Raw genomic sequence first — 23,487 nt, 5'->3', positions numbered from 1 at the left:
TCTTCCACATCCAATAGGGTATGCAAATTCTATCAGCTCTGCTGCCACAATATTTCCCAAAAAGGTTCACTCCTTCCCTCTCCATTATTACCACCCTAGTCCAAACCATCATCTCTTGTCTGAGATACTGTCAGAGCCTCCTAACTTGTCTCCCTACTTCAGCTTCTGTCCTCTTAAAATCCATCTCCTACACAACAGCCAGCAGATTTTTTTTAAAAACTACTAAATCAGATTATGTATTACTGCTTCCTAAAACTCTCAGTGGCTTGCTGTTATATTTATTATAATAATAATGACCACGTATAGTATTTACCAAGAGCCAAACATAAACTAAGTGATTTATATAAATTAACTTAATCATCACAAAAATCTATGATATCAGTTTCATTATTATTCTTGTTTTTCAGATGGGGAAACTTAGGCAAGACTGATTAAGTAATTTGTCTGAGGTCATACACATGCTGAGTGTTGGTTCTGGGATTCAAGCCTAAGCAATCTAGCTCTAGAGTCTGTGTTCTTAAGCAGTACATTGTACTGTCTCTCAACAGAACCTGAATTCATAAATTTACATCTCCAGTTCTTAAACTTTTGGATCTCACGACCCCTTCTTAAAAATTACTGAGGACCCTAAGAGCTTTTGTTTATGGGGTTTTAACTACTGATACTTATTATATTGAAAATAAAAGAGGGCTTCCCTGGTGGTGCAGTGGTTAAGAATCCGCCTGCCAATGCAGGGGACATGGGTTCGAGCCTTGGTCTGGGAAGATCCCACATACCGCGGAGCAACTAAGCCTGTGCACCACAACTACTGAGCCTGTGCTCTAGAGCCGCGAGCCACAACAGCTGAGCCTGCATGCCACAACTACTGAAGCCCATGCGCCTAGAGCCCGTGCTCTGCAACAAGAGAAGCCACCGCAATGAGAAGTCCGTGCACCGCAACGAGGAGTAGCCCCCGCCCGCTGCAACTAGAGAAAGCCTGTGCACAGCAACGAAGACCCAACCCAGACAAAAATAAATAAATAAAATAAATTTACTTTAAAAATTATTTATTTTAAATAATAATGTTAAATCCATGACATGTTAACATAAATACATTTTTTTTTGTTGGTGTAGCCACTATGGAAAACGGTATGGGAGTTCCTTAAAAAAACTAAAACTAGAGCTACCATATGATCCAGCAATCCCGCTCCTGGGCACATGTCCGGAAAAGATGAAGACTCTAAGTCGAAAAGACACATGCACTCCAATGTTCATGGCAGCGCTGTCTGCGATATCCAAGACAGGGAAACAACTCAAGTGCCCATCAACAGATGATTGGTTTAAGAAGATGGAATATTACTCAACCATAAAAAAGAATGAAATATTGCCATTTGCAGCAATATGGATGGAACTAGAGGATATCATACTAAGTGAAGTTAGTCAGACAGAGAAAAACAAATATTATATGATATAACTTATATGTGGAATCTTAAAAATAACACAAATGAATCTATATACAAAACAGAAACAGACACACAGACATAGAAAACAAACTTACAGTTACCAAAGGGGAAAGGGGAAGGGATAAATTAGGAATATAGGATTACAAACTACTACATATGCAATAGATAAGCAAGAATTTACTGTATAGCACAGGGAACTATATTCAATATCTTGTAATAACCTATAATGAAAAGAATTTGAAAAACAACATATATAATTGAATTACTTTGCTGTACACCTGAAATAACACAATACTGTAAATCAATTATACTTCAATAAATATATATTTTTATGAAAAACATCTGTATTTTCTTAAAATAAAAGCTGATGTGTAGAGTGATTTTGTTTTGCATTTTTGCAGATCTCCTTGATGTCTCTTTAATAAAAGACAGCTGGATTCTTATATTTACTTCTGCATTCAATCTGTTTCAATTTGTTGTTTTGGTTGAAGTATATGAAGAAAATCTGGCCTCACATAGATATGCAGCTGAAAAAGGTGGGGGGGGTATTTTCATAACCTTTTCAGATATCCTTTGATTTTATACCCAAACTTGACGAGTGATAGTTTCTGAAAGGTTAGTTGAAATTTGAGATCTGGAACCATATCAAGGAAATTTCATACCCTGATATATTAAAATCTATATATCTATCATGCACTATTGATTGAATCTTTCACACATGCATGATTTTTAACATCATGAATCAGTTAATTTGGAAAATACTGTTTCATTGAGTTCTGCAGATCTTTCAAATTTTAACACATTGCATGACACAATATCAAAATATCGCATTTGTCCTATCACTGTTGGTCTCATTACAAAAGTCAAGTATCAAGAAGATGTCAAGCTCATGGTAGCAGATACAAGTTTTCCAAAATTTTAAATTTTACTTGTATGCATGACTTTTTATCATCGGTAACAAATACTGTCAGTTGTGTTCCTTGAAGTGACAGTCTCACTTGGCTTACTTTTTGAGAAAATGTCTGCAAACATTCAAATCTGAATAACCATCATTAGTCTTTCAAGTAAAAATGGTTTCCATAAAAAGGTGACTAGGTCAGCTTGCAACTCAATCATGCAAATGATATGTGATGGATGAAGAATATAATGAATACTAGTATAGTCTGGGTATCACTACCTTGATGTGCTGAGGTTATAGTAGTTTTACCCACCATTGCTTCTGAACTATTAACACTAATGTCAACAAAGAGAAAAAGGCAAATAAAATGTTAGTATTCTTTTGAAAATAGTTTGACTCTGTGACCCTTTAAAGTGTCCTGGGGACCTTTACCCAAGGAGTCCACGGACCATACTTTGAGAACCACTGTTTTACATGGTAATTGTCTTGCCAAGTTTCATGTCTCCTCACCTATCCTGCTCTGCCTTGCTAAGTTCCACTCACTTAAGGACATCTGCATCAACTGTTCCCTCTGCTGGGAACTCTCTGCCACTGGTATCTTTATTGTTATCAGATTTCAGCTCAAATGGCACCTCCTAAAGACACTTCTTGTGATTAACCAGTTTAAAAGACACCTTGCTCCCCTAGTCATTCTCTATTATGTTACTCTGCTTTATTTTCTTTATAAAAGTTATCATCATTTGATATTACCTTGTTTATTAATTAATTAATTTGCCTCCCCCATTAGAACATAAGGTGTAGGAATTCAAGGAATTGAGATGTCTTATTCATTTCTGTATCTCCATCTCCTAGAACTGTGCAGTCAAAATTTAATAAATATTTAAAAAGACCTTGAGGGGGCTTCCCAGGTGGCACAGTGATTGAGAATCCGCCTGCCAAGGCAGGGGACACGGCTTCGATCCCTGATCCGGGAAGATCCCACATGCCGCGGAGCAACTAAGTCCGTGCGCCACAACTACTGAGCCTGCGCTCCACAACAAGAGAAGCCACCGCAATGAGAAGCCCGCGCACGGCAACGAAGACCCGACGCAGCCAAAATAAATTAAAAAAATAATAATAATTAAAAAAAAAAAGACATTGAGGAATTAAAAGAAAAAGTAGACATTGCAGTAATTTGAAAAGCACAAAGCATTATAAGGTGGTTTATAATAGTTTTCAATATTAATCTCCCAATGACTATTAACTCCTGACATTTTTCATAGTTTATAATCAACTTTAATATTCTCTCCACACCAATATAGAACTTGTATTCTTTTATTTTCCCCTTCCCATTATTACACTTGGATGGAATGCAAAATATTTTAGGATATAGATGAAGTTAGAAAGGCACTTAAAATATCCTTCTTCTAAAAAAAGTAATTTCTTCCACAGCATTTTTAGAGCATAATGTGTGTAAAGGTTAATATCTATGAACATGGTCAATTTGGGGTATTAGACATCTTTAGTATACTGAGTCTTCTTATTCAGGAACATGCTCGGTCCCTTTACTTACATCTTTATTGATGCATCTAAATGAAGTTTTACTATTTTCAACATAAGTATACTGTACACTATTAGAATTATTCATAACTACTATATATTTATATATGTTTGCTGTTATTGCAAGTAAATTGTAAGTTGTGTCTTTAAAATCTCTTATGTTTATGGATAGAAATTTAAATTTTTTTGTATTCATCTTGTATTGGCAACCTTGCTAAGTTCTTTTATTACATACTAATAGTTTGTAGATGAAAGTTTTTTATATATGAAAGCACATCATTTACTAAATGATTTTTTTCTCTTTTTATTGTATTGTCCCTAATAGATCTCGGAAGATTGTGCATCTTAGTTTGCCTAGGTGGGTTGGTAACATAGTTTTTATACACTTATTTTCTCTCCTTTCTTACTTACTGTTTTCACCTAGCAGTACATATCTTGTTGTATTTCCTATTTTAAAGATAATGATTTTTAACATTTCACCATTACGTATGAAATTCACTGTAGGAATTTAGTTTTAATTTTATTTTTGATTCTTTTATCATGTTAATGACATTTCCTTCTATTTCTAGGTTCCCAAGTTTCTAATCATAAACGATGTTTTAGTTGTATTGTCTTCTTTATCTATTGAGATGATCAAATGTTTTTTCTACTTTTATTTTTTCATGAGGAAATTATATCATTAATTTCCTCATGAAAAATATTATATTTATCATATTGAACTCTTCCTGGAATAGTTGAATCCTGAAATAAACCCAATTTGGTCATGATATATATTTGTTTCTTATTTATACATTGCTAGATTTGGTTTGCTATTATTTCATTTGGATTTTTGCATCTATGTTTTGAGTGGTATTGGTCTGTAATTTATCTTCATGAGAAAGTACTGCCTTTGCCAGGTTTTGGTGTCAATCTCATAACATGAATTGAGGAGTATTGTTTCTTTTTTTTTATTCTTTGGAAGAGTTTGTACTGAATATAAGGTTGAAATAATCTGTTCTTGAATATTTAGGGAGGGTGAGATTTTTAAAAACAACACAAAAAAGTGAAAATCACAACGGGAAAGCTAGTTTTTTTCTCCTACACTAGAATTAAGAACTTCTATTCATCAAGTACACTATAAAAAAGAGTGAAAATAATTGTAGCATGAATAACTGTCGAAGGGTTAACATGTGTAGATTACCTTAAGACACCTACAAATCAGTAAGAAACAATCAAATATAAAAATGATCTACACAATTTAATTCTAATCGTTGTCCCCTCTATTCTGTTCTACCAACCTTATGTAGGTAACAATTTTTAATTTTGCTTTAATCATTCCAGCTTTTTAAAAGCATAGATGAATACATATTCTTTTTTAACCTTTTTTCTTGTCTACCGGCATCATTTAATGACAAAAATCTTAGAACCATGCTCATACCTGTACATAGAGATCTTCATTCTTATTTTTTAAATAACTGCATAATATTTCATCATGTAGATTTTTAATTGTTTATTTAGGCAGTCTCATTTTATTGAACATGAATTTTCCCCAATCCTTGGCTACAAATATTGCTAAAATGGGTAATTTGTAATAATGTATACATTATTTTATAGCTGGATAATTGTATCTGAGAAATAGATTCCCAAAAGGGAGATATTTGGGTCAAGGAGTAAATGTAAGCTATAGTTTTTGTGTATATTGCTAGATTTACCCACTTTGGCCTTTCATGTGAGGCACTTCCACCACTAATATGTGAGACTACCTGGTTCTTCAAAGCCCCTCATACAGAATGTGTTGTTAAACTTTTAGACTTTGGGTTACTTAATAGGTGAGAAATGATATTTCAGATTTCTAATTACATTGTTCTTATTAGGAGTTAAATTAAGAATTGTTTTATAAGTTTAAAGACATTTTTCAACAGCTATACAATTTTAGGGTGACAGTACTTTGAAGATATATTCTGCAGTCTTCTGGCTTCCATTGTTCCTGTTAAGAAGTCATCTGTCTAATCATGAATCCTTTGTCTTTTCTTTCTAGAGGTTTTTAAAGTCTTCTTGTCTTCTGGCTTCTACAGTTCTACCAAAAAGTTTCTAGGTTGATATTTATTTTTATTTTTCTATTTTGGATTTATTGATATTCCTGATTATGAGGATTGGTTTCTTTGATCACTTCTGGATAGTGCCAACTACTAGCTCTTCAACTACTGCCTCATTCTCATTCTTTCTCTTCTTGCCTTTTGAAAGTTCTATTAGACAGAGATGTACCTTCTCACTTTACCTTCTATGTTTCTTTATACCTCTCTCATAGTGTTTTATTTTTCCCTATCTGTTCTGCATTCTGGATCATTTCTTCAGATTTATCTCCCAGCTCTCCAACTTTTTTTTCAGCTATGCCAAAGAAGATGCTTAACCTGCCCATTAAGAATTTAAATTTAGGAGCTGTATCTTTAATTTCTAAATAAATTTTACCTGTTTTCTAATCTACTAAATACGTTTTGGAAGTTTATCTTTTTAATAATGGTTTCAAATCTCTTTTTTTTAACATAATAAATTCACTTATTGCATGCTCTGTAACTGCTAAATCCAATATCTGCAAACTCTGTGGCCTGATTCTGCCATTGTTTCTTCTGACACTTGTTTATGTAGTTGTTTGTGTGTGGTAGTGTTTTCTATTGGTATCTCATTTTGGGGGGAAATTTATCTCTGTAACTTTTTTGAGGTTTATGTGTTAAATGTGTTAACCCAGGGACTATTTTGCACTTGCTTTTATCAGTTGTCTTAGGGGTATTACTAATCAGAAACATTTTAAAAATGTTCTTACTTTTTTAAAATTAGACTTTTTATTTTGAGGTAATTGAAGACTTACATACAATTCTCAGAAATAACAGAGAGATCCCATGGATCCTTTACCCAGTTTATCTAATGGTAACATCTTGCAAAACTATGGTACAATATCACAACCAGGATATTGACACTGACAGAGTGAAGAATCTCTCAAGTTGTTCTTTCATAGCCATACCCATTTCCCTCCTGCCATCCCCATGAGAACCTCTAGCAACCACTGACTGATATGTTCTCAATTTCTATATACTTCTTTCAAAAATGTTATATAAATGGAAATACACAGTATATAACCTTTGGGGATTGGCTTTTTTTCACTAAGTATAATTCTATGGAAATTCCTCAGGTTGTTGTGTACCTTAGTAGTTTATTGTTTTTTTATTGCTGAGTAGTATTCCATGGTATAGATGTACTATAGTTTGTTCAGCTGTTCATTCATTTAAAGACATCTGGGTTGTTCCAGTTTTGGACTGTTACAAATAAAGTTTCTGTGGACAATCATGTACAGGTTTTTCTGTGGATATAAATGTTCATTTCTCTGGGATAAATGCTAGTGAGTACAACTGCTGGGCAGCATGGTAGCTGCATATTTAGTTTTGTAAGAAACTGCCAAGCTGTTTTCTAGAGTGCTGTACCACTAAATTCCCACTAGCAATCTATTAGTGATCAGTTTCTCTGCATTCTCATGAGCAGAGAATGTTAGTGTGGTCACTATTTTTAATTTTAGCCATTCTAACTGGTGTATAGTGATAGCTCATTGTGGTTTTAATTTTCATCTCCCTAATAGGTATTGATGTTGAACATCTTTTCATGTGCATATTTGTCATTTGCATATCTCCTTTGGTGATATGTATGTTTATGTCTTTTGCCCATGATTGTCTATTCTTTTACAGTTGAATTTTGCGAGTTCTTTATATATTTTTACATATTACTCTTCTGTCCAATATGTGGTTTGCAAACATTTTCCCCAGCCTGTAGTTTATTTTTGCACCCTCTTTTCAAAGGGTCTTTCACAGAAAAAGAGTTTTTAGTTTTAAGTCCAGTTTATGGAACTCTTTTATGGATAATGCTTTTGTGCCAAGTCTAAGATTTCTTTGCTTAGCCTTAGATCCCAAAGGTTTTCCCCTACTTTTAAAAAATAGTTTTATAGTTTTAAATTTACATTTAAGTCTATAATCTATTTTGAGTTAATTATTTTAAGTGAGACTGAGATGGAGGGTCGTTATTCATTCATTCACTCATTCATTCATTCCTTTATTTGCCTATGGATGTCCAATTGCTTCAGTATCATTTGTTGAAAGGCTATCTTTCCTCCATTGCATTGCTTTTGCAGAAAGAGAAAAACAAATACTGTATGCTAACATATATATATGGAATCTTAAAAAAAAAAAAAACGGTTCTGAAGAACCTAGGGGCAGGACAGGAATAAAGATGCAGATGTAGAGAATGGACTTGAGGACATGGGGAGGGGGAAGGGTAAGCTGAGACAAAGTGAGAGAGTGGCATGGACATATATACACTACCAAATGTAAAATAGGTAGCTAGTGGGAAGCAGCTGCATAGCACAGGGAGATCAGCTCGGTGCTCTGTGACCACCTAGAGGGGTGGGATAGGGAGGGTGGGAGGGAGACGCAAGTGGGAGGGGATATGGACATATATGTGTACGTATAGCTGATTCACTTTGTTATACAGCAGCAACTAACACAACCATGTAAAGCAATTATACCTCAATAAAGATGTTAAAAAGAATCATATTTGTGAAGATTTAGTTTTGGATTCTCTGTTCACTTGTAGAGATGTATAGATTTATCTTTCTGCCTTTTTTTTTTTTTCATAAATTTATTTTTTGGGTGTGTTGGGTCTTCGTTTCTGCGCCAGGGCTTTCTCCAGTTGCGGCGAGTGGGGGCCACTCTTCATCGCGGTGCGCGGGCCTCTCACTGTCGCGGCCTCTCCCATTGCGGAGCACAGGCTCCAGATGCGCAGGCTCAGTAGTTGTGGTGCACGGGCTTAGTTGCTCCGCGGCATGTGGGATCTTCCCAGACCAGGGCTCGAACCTGCGTCCCCTGCATTGGCAGGCAGACTCTCAACCACTGCGCCACCAGGGAAGCCCTATCTTTCTGCCTTTAACAAAGTCTTTATGACTGTACCTATATAATAAGTCTTGAAATCAGGTAGACTGATTCTTCCTACTTTTCTTCTTTTTCAAAATTGTTTTAGCTGTTCTAGTTCCTGTGCCTTTCCACATAAATTTTAAGATAATATTGTTTATGCCTTCAAAAAATCTTGCCACTATTTTGATACAAATTGCACTAATCCTGTATACCAACTTTGGAAGAACTGACGTTTTTACTATGTTGCATATTCCAGTCCATGAACGTGTATCTCCATTTATTTGGATTGTATTTGATTTCTTTCTCCAGAGTTTTCTAGTTTTCAGCATACAAGTAATGTATGTGCTTTGTTAGATTTCAAAGTATTTCATTTTTTGAGTGATTAGAAATGGTGTTATATTTAAAATTTTGGTGTCCATTATTCATTACTAGTACATAGAAATACAATTAATATTGATTTTGAATAGTGTAACTTTGACCTTGCTTTGTTTTCAGTCTTGGGGAAGAGAAGGGGAGAATTCAGTATTTCATCATCAAGTGTAATGTTAACTATAGTTTTGTTGTAGATGATTTTTGTCAAATTGAGGAAGTTTCCTTTTATTCCTTATTTTCTGAGAATTTTTATCATAATGGATCTTGAATATTGTCAAATGATTTTTTTTGCATCTATCAATAATATTATGCAATTTTCTGTTGATATGATAGATTACATTAATTTTCAAATATTGAACCATCCTTGTTTCCTTGGAATATACCTAATTAATTACATAGAATTCTTCTTCTATATTGTTGAATTATATTTGCTAATATTTTGATAAGGAACTTTGCCTCTATATTCATGAGGGATATTGGTCTGCAATTTTCTTCCTTCCTTTCTTCCTTTTCTTCCTTCCTTCCTTCCTTTCTTTCTTCCCTCCTTTCCCTCCTTCTCTCCCTCCCTCCTTTCTCCATTTCTTTCTTTCTTTCTCAGGATAATATTAGGCTTATAAAATAAGTCAAGAAGTATTTCCTTCTCTTCTATTACCTAGAAGAGATTGTTTAGAATTGCTATTAATTCTTTTAATGTTTTGTATAATTCTTGAGTGAAACCATCTGGGCCTGGATATATTTCTTTTGGGGGACTTTTTTAAATTGTAAATTCAATTTCCTTAATAGTTATAGGTCTGGGCTTCCCTGATGGCGCAGTGGTTAAGAATCTGCCTGCCAATGCAGGGGACACAGGTTTCAGCCCTGGTCTGGGAAGATCCCACATGCTGCAGAGCAACTAAGCCCATGCACCACAACTACTGAGGCTGCACTCTAGAGCCCGTGAGCCACAACTACTGAGCCCACACACCACAACTACTGAAGCCTGCGCACCTAGAGCCCGTGCACTGCAATGAGAGAAGCCACCACAATGAGAAGCCCATGCACCGCAATGAAGCGTAGCCCCTGCTTGCCACAGCTAGAGAAAGCCTGCACGCAGCAACAAAGACCCAACGCAGTCAAAAATAAATAAATAAAATAAATAAATTTATAAAAATAGTTATAGGTCTATTAGCATTATCTATTTCATTTTGGATAATTTGTGGTAGTTTGTACTTTTTGAGGAATTGACCCATTTCATTTAAATTGTCAAGTTCATGTGTATAGAGTTTGTTCCCTTACCATGATTCTAGTGTGTGCAGTCTGTAGTGCTAACCCTACTTTATTCTTGATATTGGTAATTTGTGTCTTTTCTCTTTTTGTTTTTTAATCAGTCTTGCTAGAAGTTTATCAATTTTATTGATCTTTAAAAAAATCCACGGGGAATTCCCTGGCGCACCAGTGGTTAAGACTCAGGTTTTCAATGTGTGGACCCAGGTTTGATCCCTGGTTGGGGAACTAAGATCCCACAAGCCACATGGTGTGGCCAAAGTTAAAAAATAAAAAAAATTAAAATTAAATAAAAATTTTTTTAAAACCCATGGTTACATTGACTTTCTATACTGTCTTTCTGTTTCCAATTTCATTGATTTCTGCTCTTATCCTTAATATTTCCTTACATTTGTCTCCTTTGGATTTTCTTCGCTCTTTTTCTAGGTGAGAGCTTAGATTATTGATTTGAGGCTCTTCCCCTTTTCTAATATGTTTATTTAATTTTATAAGTTTCCCTTTTAGCAATGCTTTAGCTATATCCAATAAACTTTGATATATTTTCATTTTCTTTCAATTCAACACTCTTTTTATTTCCTTTCAGGTTTCCTTTTTGGAAGAGAACCATGAAGTATGTTGTTTAATTTTCAAACATTTGGAGATTTTCATGTTTTCCTTCTGCTGTTGATTTTTAGTTTGATTCCATGATGGCAAGAGGAACATGCTCTATATGATTTAAATTTTAAAAAATGTTTGTTTGGGCTTCCCTGGTGGCACAGTGGTTGAGAATCTGCCTGCCAATGCAAGGGACATGGGTTCGAGCCCTGGTCTGGGAAGATCCCACATGCCACGGAGCAGCTGGGCCCATGAGCCACAACTACTGAGCCTGCGCATCTGGAGCCTGTGCTCCGCAACAACAGAGGCCGTGATAGTGAGAGGCCCGCGCACCGTGATGAAGAGTGGCCCCCGCTCACCCCAACTAGAGAAAGCCCTCGCACAGAAACAAAGACCCAACACAGCCAAAAATAAATAAATAAATTTATTTTTTAAAAAAATGTTTGTTTTATGGCCCAGGATGTGGTCTATCTTAGTACATGTTCCTTGGGCACTTGAAAAGAATGTGTATTTTGCTATTTTGGGGAGGACTGTTTTATAAATGTTGCTAAGATTCTGTTGCTTGATGGTGTTGTTGACTTCTTCTATATCCTTGCTGGTTTTCTGTCTAGTTGTTCTATCAATTATTGAAAGAGGGGTGCTGAAGTTTCCAGGTATAATTGTAGATTTGTCTATTTTTCCTTTCCCTTCTATTTGTTTTTGCTACACATATTTTGCAGTTCTGCTATTTGATTCATAAACATTTAGGATTGATATGTCTTCTTGGTGGATTGACCCTTTTATTATTACATTATATCCCTCTGGCTCTGGTGGGTTTTGTTTTGTTTCTCTGAATTCCACTTTATCTGATTTTAATACAGACACATATGCTTTCTTTAGATTAATGTTTGTGTGATATAAAGTTTTACATCCTTTTACTTTCAATTTGCCTATATCTTTATATTTGAAATGAGTTTCTTATAGACACATAGCTGGGTCATGTTTTCAAGTCCACTCTGCCAAGATTACTTTCAATTTGTTTCCTTGGACCATTTACATTTAATGTAATTACTGATATGTTAGGGAATAAGTCCACCATTTTTTATGTTTGTTTTCTACTTGTTCTCTGTTTTTGTGTTTCATTTTTATTGTCTTCCTGTGGGTTATCTGAACATTTTGTAGAATTCTATTTTGGTTTATTTGTAATGTTTTTGAGTGTATCTCTCTATATAATTTTTTAAATGGTTGCTCTAGGTGTTATATACACATAACTTATCACAGTCTACTGGTGTCATCGTTTGACCAGTTCAAATGAAGTACAGAATCCTGACCCTCCTTTATATCTCTTTACCCTCCCCATTCATAATATAATCTTATTAAATATTTACTCTACATATATTTAGAATCACACCAGATACATGTTAAATTTTTGACTCAATCATCAAACATAATTTAAGAAGCCCAAGAGAAGGGAGTCTACTGTAATTACTCATATTTTTGCTTATCATATTCTTTCTTCCTTTGTGATGTTGTGATTCCTTCTTTCTGTTTCCTTTAAGTTTAGAGAACTTCTTTGAGCCATTATTTTAGAGTGGGTCTGCTGGTGACAAATTCTGTTAGTTTTCCTTAATGAGAATGTCTTGATTTACCTTTCATTCTTAAAGTGCATTTTTGCTATATACAGAATTCTCGGTTGTCAGTTCTTTTCTTTCAGCATGTTAAAATTGTTGTGGCACTTCCTTCTGGCTTTCACAATTTCTGATGAGAAATGTGCTATCATTGGAATAGTATTCCTCTTATATATAAGGTGTCACTTCTCTCTCACTGCCTTCAAGAATTTTTGTCCTTAGTGTTTGGAAGTTTGACTTTAATGTGCCTTGGTAGGATTTGGGGGTTTTTATACTCCTTGGAGTTTACTCACGTTGTTGAATCTAAGTTTATGTCTTTTGCCACATTTGGGACATTTCAGACATTATTTCTTGGAATACTTTTGCAGCCCTCCTTTCTCTTCTCCTTTGACATTCTAATGACAAAAATGTTGGATCTTTTCTTATATTCCCACAAGTTCCTAAGGCTGTTTCTTGTTCTGTTTTCTTCCTATTATTCAGATTGGGTAATTTCTATTGTTCCATCTTCAATTTCACTAATTCTTTCCTCTTTCGTCTACATTTTGATTTTGTGCCTATCCACTGAGTTTTGATTTAAATTAATTTATTTTTTAGTTCTAAATTTTACATTTGATTCTTTTAACAGACTTTATTTTTTTACAGCAATTTTAGATTCACAGCAAAATTGAGCAGAAAATACAGAGAGTTCCCATATATTCATGGCCACCACACAGCATGCAGAGTCTTGTCCACCATCAACCTCACAGCATCATCACCACAGAGTGGTACATTTGTTACAATTGGTGAGCCTAATTTACACATTGTTATTATAGTCTATAGCTTACAGTTCACCCTTGATGCTGTACATTCTATGAGTTTGGATATAATGACAAGTATCAACCAACATAGTATCATACAGAATAGTTTCACTGCTCCAACAAATCATCTGTATAATTCTTTTTCACATCTTCTATTTCTTTGAAGAAATTTTATTTTTTCATTTGTTTCGAGTGTGTTCGTAACTTCTCATTAAAGTATTTTTATGATGGCTGCTTTAAAATATTTGACAGATGATTCTAACATCTCTATAATTTCAATGTTGGCATCTATTGATTATCTTTTCATTCAGTTTGAGGCCTTTCTGGTTCTTGGTATAACATGATTTTCTATTGAAATTTGGACATTTGGATATTCTACTATGAGACTCTGAATTTTATTTTAACCTTCTGTTTTATCTGTCTTCTTTGGACATCACTCTGGCAGGGAAAGGGAGAGACATAGACTCATTACTGCCAGGTAGAGATAGGAGTCTAGGTTATTCACTCATGCCTTCTTACAGCCCAGCAAGGGTGGAAATCTGAGCTCCTTTTCTGGTAGAGGTGGGGTGGGACTATAGTTTTTCTCTGGTATTTGGCTGGAGAGAGTTGTTATTGTCTAAAAGTTTTCTGTCTTGTTAGGCTTCCCTTTCCTCCAGCTAGAGAGAGCAGGCTTTGTTGGGCTTGTTTTGTCTGTATTTGTTAGTGTTTCCAGTTTTCTAGCTTCTGCAGTTCCAAGACTGGGATCTACATGCCAAAAAGAAAACCCAGAAAACTCACCACTTTGTTGTTCATTGGATTCTGAGTTCCCTTGTCAATCTGTCTTTTTCTCTCCACCTTTTAGAGTCTTCTTTTATTTGCTTTATATATAGTGTCCAGGGTTTTGGTGTACTTAGCAGGAAGAACATGGTAAACTACATCTACCCTACTATTTTGGAAGTGGAAATCTACTATTGAATTTTGTCTTTAATTTTCTTCCTTTATACCATGACTAGATTGGCTCCCAGATCCTATAACTGAGCAATAAACAGTTAAAGACCTGAGACGGCAGGAGTTGTCCAAGTTTGTGAGGGAAAGAGAAAGGTGGTTAGCCTTAAATGGCATTATTGGCCCAGTGCAAAGCTGTTCTGTAAGTATGAGGGTCACAGAAAAGAAAGAGGACAATAAGGAAAGTGCACGATGAATATCTATCTGTATATCTTCTTTACAATGTGGGAGGAGTGTTTGAATTGTGAGTAATGCAATTAAGTCTCTTCTTTTGTCAAGAAACTGTATTAGTCTAATTTATATATGAAACAGAGAACTATTTTGTACACAAATTGAATTTTCTATTACTAGTGCAACAATAGTGCAACAATCAGAAGATAAAAGGAAAGAGAAGACAACTTCATACTTAGGTATCTAAGATTCTGTAAGCTTTTCCAGAATCAAATTAAGGTAAGTAATTAAAGCTTTGATTTCATAGCAAAGTATTTTGCAGAAAGTTATTTAAATAATTTACATCCATTATTTTTTAACTATCAAAACAACTCAGTCAAGGTAAGAATAAGCCCAGCTTAGTTTATGTCAAAATTGATGGATTAATAACTAATAAAGTTTACTAAAGTGAGATATCCATTAGAGATTAGCTCATGAAAATATTTAATACAGAATAAACTGCCACACGGGTAAAAAAAAGTATCTTATTTTTCACTGTAACATGTCACACTTCCTTTCACTTTCCTTTGGCAGCAGAAGAAAGCTGAAGAGGAGGTGGTATCGGTAAGTAATATAGAAGATATGAGAAAGATTGCTGGAAATACTCCCACCTGCTGGAAGAAGGAGGAAAATGCCAGACTTTTAAAAGCTGCCACTGAAATTTGATCTCTGCTGCTAAAGACATCTATAATGATTATAAGGCCCATCCCTCCTTTTTCCTGGCAGAACCACAATTTGTACAGCTATCTGCTAATTCTCATGCTAACATGAGCTTCTGGGAGGCTCGGCTCCTCCCCTGCTCCAGGAGGTGACTCCTAATTAACTGATTCAGTCGCAATGGTCCCATTGCCTTTGTAATGATGAGCTTAGGCATGGCCATGTGACTTTATTCTGGCAAGTGAAACATGTGGGAAGGTTTTTTAGGGATCTCTGAAGAGGTTTCTTTGCTCTTAAAAAGGAGTTATGAGTTAAGAGATGGTCTTCATCTAACTCAAGACTCCAAATGCTGTCTATATGCTGATGACACCTAAATACATATATTTCTAACCTTGACTTCTCCCCTAACCTCAAGAATTTTATATATAACTGCTGACTTGACATTTCCACCTGGATGTTTAATACATATTTTAAATTTCTCATGTCCAAAACAAAACTGCACTACTGTTTTCCTCAGCTCCTCTCTCCAATCTTGCTCCTCCCCAAGTCATCCTCATCTCAGTAATTATAACTCTACTCCTCTACCACTCTACTTTCTCAGGCCCTCCTTTTTTTGTTGTTAATAATAATACCACTTTAAAAAAAATTATTAGTTAATTAATTAACTTTTGGCTGCACTGGGTCTTCATTGCTGCGCGTGGGCTTTCTCTAGTTGCGGTGAGCAGGGACTACTCTTTTGTTGCGGTGCGTGGGCTTCTCATTGTGGTGGCTTCTCTTGTTGCAGAGCATGGGCTCTAGGTGCATGGGCTTTGGTAGTTGTGGCACGCGGGCTCAGTAGTTGTGGCTCGCAGGCTCTAGAGCACAGGCTCAGTAGTTGTGGCACACGGGCTTAGTTGCTCTGTGGCATGTGGGATCTTCCCAGACCAGGGCTCAAACCCATGTCCCCTGCATTGGCGGGCAGATTCTTAACAACTGTGCCACCAGGGAAGTCCTCTCAGACCCTCCTTGATTCTTCTTTTTCTTTTATACCCTACATCCAATTCCTCTCTAATTTCCAATATGTTGGCTCTACCTTCAAAATACATTTAGAATCAAATTACTGCCGTTGGTCCAAACTATCATCATCTCTTGTATTCTTGCCCCCTACAGTTTATATTCCTCACCACCAACAAACTAGCTCTTTTAAATTATAAGTCAGATCATATTACTCCTCAGCTTAAGATCCTCCAGTGGATCCCCATCTCATTCAGAATAAAGGGCAATGCCCTTCCAGTATCTTAAGCCAACAGACCCTCTGATTGCATCTCCTCCCAGTCTTTCTTTAGCCAACTCTGCTTGACCTTCACTGGCCATCTGGGTATTCCTTGAACATACAAGGCATGCATTATGGTCTGAATATTTGTGACCTCCAAAATTCATATGTTGATGCTCTACCCCTCAATATCATGATTTTTGAAGATGAGGCCTATGGGAGTAAAGTGAGGTTAGATGAGGTCATGACGATGGGGCCCTCATGATGGGATTAGTGCCCTTACAAGAAGAGACACCAGAGAATTTGCTCTCTGTCTCTCCCCATGCATGCACAAGGTCCTTCTAGAATTCAAAACTTGGATATATACTTGGCATTTAATGTGGCATGATTTTCAAATTAATCTCCAACTAAAACCATGGCTTCATTTGTTTCTTCCTGGCAACAATCTCTTTGGTTGGTGACAGAAGCAAATTTCACTGAAAAACCCCAATTCACCACACATTGGGAATTAGTGTTTCAGTGGGTCTGAATATATGTAACTTTATCAAAGACAATGTCTTTCTGAAGAGATCTAGACAGATTGAAGGTGCTGTACTGGGTCGTATCTTTCCTATGAGATAGTATTGGAGATAATACTGAAGTATTAATATGCACTGGTAGAGGTAATTAATGACCAAGCAGAAATTAAAATTCCTTATAAACAGTTCACAGATAACAATAAAAGGGAAATTTTATATGCTTCTGGGTAATTACTACATTACTCTCACTAAAATTATAAATTGCTGTTTCTCAAAATGGATCTTAAAAAAAAGTTAACAAAGTAATATGAGTATATGGTATCAAATCAAATAGAAAAAAAAGTTATGATGTCCTTATAGATATCTCAGCCCCACTTCACATAGGAATTTTAAGTTCAGTCCCCTTTTTTGTAAGGTGAGAATATTATTGCTTCTATCATTTCCTCTATGGTTCCTTCATATCTTTCACTCCAACAGTGTAAAAGTTATATTGTCCAGATTGCTAACAGTTACATTCTACTCTGCAAAGACCAAGGGAAAAAAAGCCTGCCATGTGACTAGCATAAGAATCTAGGTTCTGGTATCCATTTTGCATGAAGCCAAATAAAAATTCTAACTCTATGCCTCTGGAACTAGAAACAGAAGAACAAACTGAGCCCAAAATTAGCAGAAGGAAGGAAATAATAAAGATTAGAGCAAAAATAAATGAAACTGAGAACAGAAAAACAACAGAAAAGATGAACCAAACTGAGAGCTGGTTCTTTGAAAAGATAAAGAAAACTGACAAACCCTTAGCTAGACTAACCAAGGAAAAAAGAGAGAGAATCCAAATCAACACAATTATAAATGAAAAAGGAGACATTACAAATGATACCACAGAAATGCAAAGGATCATAAGAGACTACTGTGAATAACTATATGCCAACAAAATGGACAACGTAGAAGAAGTGAAAAAGTTCTTAGAAACATACAACCTACCAAGACAGAATCAGGAAGAAACAGAAAATCTGAATAAACCAATTTCTAGTAAGGATATTGACTCCGTAATCAAAAATCCCCCAATGAGAATGAAAGAAAAGAATTATATGATTATCTCAATTGAGGCAGAAAAAGCATTTGACAAAATACAGCAACTGTTTATGATAAAAACAATCAACAAATTAGGTGCAGAAGGAACATATCTCAACAAAATAAAGGCCATACATGAGAAGCCTAGAGCAAACATCATACTCAGTGGTGAAAGGTTAAAGTCCTAGCTAGAGCAATCAGGCAAGAAAATAAAATAAAAGTTATCAGAATTGGGAATAGAAGTAAAATTATTTCTACTTGCAGATGAAGACACAACCAAAAAACTGTTAGAATTAATAAATGAATTCAGTAAAGCTGCAGAATATAAAATCAACATAGAAAAATCAGTAGCGTTTCTATACATAAACAACAAATTTTCTGAAAAAGAAATAAAGAAATTAATCCTATTTACAACAGAATCAGAAACAATATAATACTTAGGAATAAATTTAACCAAGGAGGTGAAAGAATTCTATTCTGAAATCTGTAAGACACTGATGAAAGACATCAAAGAGGACACAAATAAATAGAAAGGTATTCCACATTCATGGACTGGAAATATTAATATTGTTAAAATGTCAATACTACCAAAAGCCATCTATAGATTTGGTGCAATCTCTATCAAGATTCCAATGCCATTTTTTACAGAAACAGAAAAAAACCTCCTAAAATTTATATGGAACCACGAAAGATCCCAAATAGCCAAAGGAATCCTGAGAAAGAAGAACAAAGCAGGAGGCTTTTCCTGATTTCAAGCTATCCTATAATACTATAGTAATTAAAACAGTATGGTACTGGCATAAAAACAGACAAATAGACCAATGGAAAAGAACTGAGTGCCAGATATAAACCCAAGCATAGGGCTTCCCTGGTGGTGCAGTGGTTGAGAATCTGCCTGCCAATGCAGGAGACACGGGTTCGAGCCCTGGTCTGGGAAGATCCCACATGCTGCGGAGCAACTAGGCCCGTGAGCCACAACTACTGAGCCTGCGCGTCTGGAGCCTGTGCTCCACAACGAGAGAGCCCGCGATAGTGAGAGGCCCGCGCACCGCGATGAAGAGTGGCCCCCGCTTGCCACAACTAGGGAAAGCCCTCACACAGAAACGAAGACCCAACACAGCCAAAAAATAAAAATAAAAAAATAAATAAATTTAAAAACTTAAACCCAAGCATAAATGGTTAACTAATATTTAACTAGGGATTCAAGAATACTCAGTGGAGAAATGACAATCTCTTTAATAAATGTTGCTGGGAAAATTGGATATTCATGTAAAAAGATGAAAATTGATCCCTATCTTATACCACTCCCCCAAATTAACATGAAATGGATTAAAGACTTAAATGTAAGATCTGAATCCATGAAACTCCTAGAAGGAAACGTAGGAAAAAAGCTCCTTAACATGGGTCTTGGTCATGGTTTTTTTGTAAATCACACCTAATGGGCAAAAAATAAACAAGTGGAACTGCATCAAACTAAAAAGCTTCTGCACAGCAAAAGTAACTCTCAACAAAGTGAAGAAAACCTACAGAATGGGAAAAATATTTGTAAACCATATATCTCAGAAAGGGTTAAAATCCAAAATACATAAAAAGCTCATAAAGCTGAAAAGCAAAAAAGCAACTAATTCAAATAAAAAATGTCAAAAACCTGAATAGACATTTTTCCAAAGATACACAAATGGCCAACTGGTACATGAAAAGATGTTCAACATCACTAGTCACTAAGAAAATGCAAATTAAAACCACAATGAGATATCACCTCACGCGTGTTAGAATGGCCGTCATAAAAAAGACAAGAGATAACAAATGTTAGTGTGGACGTGAAGAAAAGGGAACCCTAGTGCATTGTTGGTGTGATTGTAAACTGGAGCAGCCACTATGAAAAACAATATGGAGTGTCCTCAAAAAATTAAAAATAGAACTACCATACAATTCAGCAATTCCACTTCTTAGAATATATCCAAAGGAAATGAAAACACTAACTTGAAAAGATATCTGCACCAATGTTCATAGCAGCACTATTGCAATAGCCAATATACGGAAATAACCTAAGTGTCCATTGATGGATGAAGGATAAAGAATGGAATATTATTCAGCCATAAAGAACAGTGAAATCCTACCACATGTGACAACACGGATGAACCTTGAAGGCGTTATGCTAAGTGAAATAAGTCAGACAGAAAAAACAAATACTGAATGGTCTCACTTATATGTGGAATCTAAAAAACAAAAAAAACAAACAAACACACCAAACTTATAGAAAACAGAAAAAGAGATCAGGGATCAGATCTGTGGCTATAGAAGAGGGGTGGTGGGAGGCGGAATTGGAGGAAGGTGGTCAAAAGGTACAAACTTCTAGTTATAAGCTAAATAAGTACTAGGAATGTCATGTACAACATGATGACTATAGTTAACACTGCTGGATGATATACAGTTATTCCTTGAACAACATGGGTTTAAAATGCACAGGTCCACTTACACATAATTTTTTTTCAATAAATATGTATTACAGTACTATGATCTGTGGTTGGTTAAATCCACTAATTTGGAACTGAATGAGGAGGCCAACTGTAAAGTTATAGGAGGATTTTCAACTGCACGGGGGTTGGTGTTCCCAACCTCTGAGTTGTTCAAGGTCAACTGCATAGGAGAGAGTTGTTAACAGACTAAATCCTAAGAGTTCTCATCGTGAGGAGGATTTCTTTTCTTTTTATTGTATCTATATGAGATGATGGTTCTTAACTAAACTTATTGTGGTGATCATTTCACAATATAGGCAAATCAAACCATTCGTGATGTATGTTAATTATTTCTCAGTAAAACTGAGAAAAAGAAATAAATTGACATAATCCAGAACAACACCAAAAAAGCTCAAGAAAGATATGGATAAAACCATGTTTGATCATACCACAATAAAATATTTAATCATAATTTTTTCTTATTTTAAAAATAATATGTTTACCTCAGAAAATTTTAAAATATGTTTATATTATACATGTTTTGTGGCCTCTGCTTTAAGATGGGACAATTCAGAGTTATAATTCCCTCTCCAGAAACTCTTGTGGATCAGACCCAGGCTAGACTTTACCTGCCCTTGGAAACAACTTCCTTTCCCTACCTGGCTTCCACTGTGCCCTCACATTTTCTTGAAAAGCACTCCCTCAGTAAATCATCTGCACCCAAGCCCTGTCTTAGGCTCTGCTTCAGGGAAAGCAGTTCCCTAATGTGAAGAATAAGTTGAGTCAGTAGATTGAAAAGGAGTTAACACAGTAATGGAATACAAGAACAAAATAGCTTCAAACATATCCTGGTAAAATGACTGAACTCCAAGGATAAAAATAAAATCTCACAAATAATAAATGAATAAAGGCCAGTGAACGAGCATGGGACTTCTTAGCTGCACATTGGAAGCTGATGGACCATGCAACACTATCCAGACTTCTGAGAAAAAAAAAGAGCTACAACTTAAGGGTCTATATATCATTAAGATAACATTTACCAGTCAGGGTGAAGGAAAGATATTCCTAGAGCTGCAAAATTTCATAGACTCTATTACCCACATACCTCACCTAAGGAAAATTCTTCAAAAGGGACTACTCAATTGAAAAATAAATCAGGGGACTTCCCTGGCGGTCCAGTGGTTAGGACTCCATGCTTCCACTGCAGGAGGCATGGGTTCAATCCCTGATTGGGGAAGATCCTGCATGCTGCATGGCTCAGCCAAAAGTAAAAAGAAAAAGAAAAAGAAATCAGAACAGAGACTTCAAAATCAGGGAAGATGAAGAAGAGAACAAATAGTAGTGAGCTATTATTCCTGCAATGTGTATGTAACTAAGTCTGAGTAGATAATGATACAGTGATTGGGAATTTGTAATATAAATGCTAAATAATGATTCTTGGAAAAAAAAAAGGCACTCTGCAGGAGAAATCATAACAGTCTAGAATTAAAGTGCTAAATCATCTCAACAAATCTTTGGAGTTGACAGGGGATATAAAGAAGAAAATAAAACTATTAAAAAGGTGTTAACCTGAGAGTAAAGGTAGAAGGCGGGGAAGTACATATATTCTGAAATCTCCACTTTCTGAGGCAGGGGGAACAGTGAAGGGGCTGGATGTGCAAAAGCTGGTATTTTATAAAAAGGGTAAAGAAATATGGTTTAACTCTGCATGTCAAAAGAGAATGTAAAAAAAAAAAAAGAGAATGTAACCAGTAATAAAAAATACAGTATTACTTCTAAATTAACAAAGAAGAAAGGGGAATATACATTCTGCCAGTTTGGTATTACTTTGGGGCGATTAGTAATAGAAACCTGAAATAACAGGGTCTTACCGACGATACAAGTTTATTTTCTCCCTCATGCCCCTGAAAGTAGACCACTCAAGGCTGACAACAGTGGCTTCAAGAGGTCATCACTGTCCAGGCTCCTTTAATTTTTTTGTTCCAATATCCTGAATATTCGACTTCCTTTTTCAATGCCATCTCCTAAGTGCTAACCGGCCATGATTACTCCCACACTCCAAGTAGAAAAAGAGGAGGAAAAGGGAACTACAAAGGATCTGTCAGCTGAGTTACCCTCCTTCTTAGTCAGGTTTCCCAGAAGCTCCACACACAGCTTCCACCAGCCATACGGCCCTCCTCTCACCACAGGGGCCTTGGAAATACAGTTTTTCTCCTGAGTGCATTATCACTCCCCCAAAAATTTAGGTTCTGGTATTAAGAACAAACGGGAGAATGGATAATGGATCAGTCACCAGGGATGTCTGCCACGGTGTCGTGATAAAACCAGTAGAAATAGCAAAAAGGAACAGCAATAGAAAAACATAAAGATGGAAAGAAAGAATCATGTTTATAGTTGTTTAAATGTGAAGGGACTGAATTCTATTAAAAGCTAACTGTCAGATTAAGTTAAAAATATAAAACCACTATAAGTTGCAGAGAAACAAAATTATAGGAAAATTATTTCCTAAAAAGGCTGAACTCAGGCAGCACCTTCCACCAGTTTCTTTATCTTATTCTTCAGTGAATAAACAAGAGTTTAGGGCTTCCCTGGTGGAGCAGTGGTTAAGAATCCGCCTGCCAATGCAGGGGACACGGGTTCGAGCCCTGGTCTGGGAAGATCCCACATGCTGCAGAGCAACTAAGCCCGTGAGCCACAACTACTGAGTCCACGTGCCACAACTACTGAAGCCTGGGAGCCTAGAGCCCGTGCTCCGCAACAAGAGAAGCCACCGCAATGAGAAGCCCGCGCACCACAACGAAGAGTAGCCCCCACTCGCCGCAACTAGAGAAAGCCCGCACGCAGCAACGAAGACCCAACGCAGCCAAAAATACATAAATAAAATAAATAACAAAAC

At 35.9% G+C, this 23,487-nt stretch overlaps 1 protein-coding gene across 4 annotated transcripts in view; it reads right to left on the bottom strand.

Moving 5' to 3' along the window:
• The window catches only part of H4C16 (H4 histone 16), a 47,315-nt gene that overhangs the window by 17,950 nt on the left and 5,878 nt on the right, over nt 1-23,487 (bottom strand). The window contains exons 2-3 of one of the 4 annotated variants that reach the window (XM_082422005.1): nt 8,821-15,251; nt 5,369-8,517 (exon numbers count right to left, since the gene is read on the bottom strand). The exons of 2 other annotated variants lie outside the window; for them this stretch is intronic. The gene's annotated coding sequence lies outside the window, so the exon portion shown is untranslated. Of the gene's footprint in view, nt 1-5,368; nt 8,518-8,820; nt 15,252-23,487 lie in introns of those variants that run through there. One more of the 4 variants, XM_082422006.1, reaches the window with a different exon arrangement.

Source organism: Balaenoptera physalus (assembly GCF_965194825.1).
Source record: "Balaenoptera physalus genome assembly, chromosome: 13".
NCBI lineage: Eukaryota > Metazoa > Chordata > Mammalia > Artiodactyla > Balaenopteridae > Balaenoptera > Balaenoptera physalus.
The sequence above is the reverse complement of the archived record's forward strand: the minus strand, read 5'-3'. Positions and strand labels throughout refer to the sequence as shown.